The sequence below is a fragment of the Larus michahellis genome, chromosome 2 (assembly GCF_964199755.1).
Source record: "Larus michahellis chromosome 2, bLarMic1.1, whole genome shotgun sequence".
Classification (NCBI taxonomy): Eukaryota; Metazoa; Chordata; class Aves; order Charadriiformes; family Laridae; genus Larus; species Larus michahellis.
The window spans coordinates 36,181,780-36,184,617 of record NC_133897.1 but is presented as its reverse complement, the minus strand read 5'-3'; positions in this window follow the sequence as shown (position 1 = coordinate 36,184,617).

The window sequence follows — 2,838 nt, the reverse complement described above, 5'->3', positions numbered from 1 at the left end:
GGTTTTTTGTCTTTTGTTCTGCTTTTCATGTCAGCTTGGAACGTAGGTTAAAATAGACTTGATGCTGCTGTTTGGATGATACAGTCAACATTTATGTGGCTTCTCAGGAGCCTTGTCTTCCCTGAGGATCAGTGTGTGTTCTTACGGGATGGCTAAGCAGAGCGGGTAGCCCAGCTTTCTCCTGTGCCATCTTTGGCACTTGCTGGAGCTGTGGTGAGATAGCTTAAGGAGAGAAACACTGTTGACATTGTTTAGATTTCTGGCAAGTTTTACTCTCTGAAATAACTCACCATGTGGCTGGTTGAATGTCAATGTTGGCACAGCAAAAGGAATTGGACTACAAAGCTCTCACAGCAAAAATCATTTCATCCCGATTGTCAGGGAATGCCACCAGAGGAGTTTGTCATCATTTTAAGAGGCTACGCCTGTGAAACATAATTTTGTTAACTATTTCTGAATGTTGGTGCCAGGAACTATTTACAAATAATAGAACACAAACACATCCAACTCTTTTAAAGCTTGATAAGATACGCCAGGAGAAACTAGTGACAAAACAAGTTCTAACCTAATGGTTATTACTCAATACTTTTTACCCATTATGTTTTATCTATAAATTGTAGTTGAAAAACTTAGTAAAATCAAAGTAAAGGACCTGAAACACAGAAGTTCAACAAATAACCTTCCAACTCTGATTTTAGTGGGGATCCAGACAAATTAGGAAGTGTTAAGAAAATTGTCCTCTGTAAACCAAAAAGCTAAAGTCCAATCATGGACAACTGTGGCTATTTTTAATTTTGGCTTTGTTATTGCGAAATTCAAGGTTGTGGTGTGCAGAAATAGGCAGCTGGATGGAAAAGCATGGGAAATAGCTGCAGGGCTGGCGGGGGGAGGCATTTGGGCTTGGGGAATTATGATAATAGGAAGCGCGCGAGAGAAGTGGCTCCTTCTTGCCAGGTTATGGCATTTGTGGCCTGTAACTGCCAAGGGTTGAGAAGTTGTTATTAGGTAGAGCGCAGTGGTTCAACAGATCTGTTGCTGGAAGACAAAGCCAGAAAGGAGCGTCTCAATCCTTGGCTTGGAGATTTTCTTCCAACAGTTAGACCTAACAGCCTAACGATCTTATTTGTCAGGAGTCCGTACAAAGTTGTAGGCAGCATCAGTGTTGCAGTACCTGGTGCGTTTTGTGGCTCTTGGTGAGTGATGTGATACAGTCCATTCGAAGAGCAGGTGAAAGTGGTAATTCTTACCATATTGGGCATGCTTGTACACGTACGTAACGGGTGAACGCTTGTTAGAATTAAATGACCATCTCTAAAAGTATCAATCCTGAAATGGGAGGGATAATTTGTAGCTGTGTCCTCATTCATGGTTGGTTTGCTTGTGGTTTTTTATAATAGTAGTAGTAGGGTTTGTTTTTAACTGAGATCAGTTAGGAAGTTTTCTGTAACTTCTGTGGCTTCCTTCCCCCCCCCACCGAGGATGGGAGCCTCCTCTCTGCTTTGTTACGAATGGTTTTAGGAACACCATTTAGACAAGCACCTGATTCTGTTTATGAAAGAAAATAGCCTGGCTAACTCTCATACTGTGTCTCTAAATACAGCTAGTGAAACAGATACATACTTTTGCTAGTCATTTCTGTATTTTCTTTAGTTCTAGATAAGGGGTTATAAGCGTAGTCAGAACTCTGATCATATACTGAAGTTTTGGCAATGAAGCGAAAATAAGTCAATCTAAGCAACAAAACTTGGTCTTGCTTTGTGCTGATACACAATAAGCTTACGTTCACAACTGAACTGCAGGGAATATTTAAATACTGACTTTAGACAAACCTGACAGTTCATCTAGGTTTTTGTATAGCCTCAGTTCTGGGCTTGGGATATAGAATGCAAGATAATACTTGCTCTTGACACCGTGTTCCCAAATGCTTCAAAGAAGCGGCCACAAGGAGTTCACAACAGCTGCTGCACGGGCTGAGACTGTGTGTAATGGAAAATTCGCACCCCATGACAACAGTTAAGAGACATCCGTACTGGTTTACATGTTGGGTCAAAATAACTTCTGAGTGTGTGTGTGTATAAAGATAATATGCATAAGGTGAAGTTTATTAAGGCTGTCATTTTGTCGTTTGTCCTGTACCGCTCGCTGCACTTCACATCTGTAATGACATTAAGCCTTCAGTCTTGCAGTGCTTAACCAACGCGTGTGACGGTGGTGCCGTGTGGTGTGGAAGAGGGGTGACGCAGGCAGCTGAGGGATGCTTTTCGGGAAAGCACCTCCTGTTGCACGGCTGGGCAGAGAGAGGACAGTTGGAGGTACCAACGCCACCGCTGCTCCTCGCTGTCCGTCTGCTCTCTTTAGCTACTGCAGCCCTTGAGAGCTGATGTCAATTCTCTGGACCAGAGAAGGAAAACGATCTGGAATAAATATTTTTCTATCGCTTTCTTACAAAAGCAACTTTTTTGGTTGGGCAAGCGATGGGAAGAAATTTTCCTCGTGCGCACAGTGAGCGCCCTTGTCTTACAAACAGCAGCGTGAAGCAGAACATGAAATGCAGACTCCAGCCAGGACATCTGCAGTATCTGTAGACATCACTTCTTGCTTTGCTTTACATTTTCTTGCTCTACGTTTTAGTTCTGCATAAAATATTTCAGGTGGGACTACCTCTGCCTACAGACAGGTAAGGACTGTTAGGTTCAGCAGGGGACTGCTTTTCTGTATCTCGTAACAGCTGTTAAATAACAACACGTTGATCAAGTTTAGGTGAAAAGCAGAGTTTGCCTTAAATAGGTCAGTAGTATGTCCAAACAGTGCAAAAAATACCATCGTACTTCCTCAGTT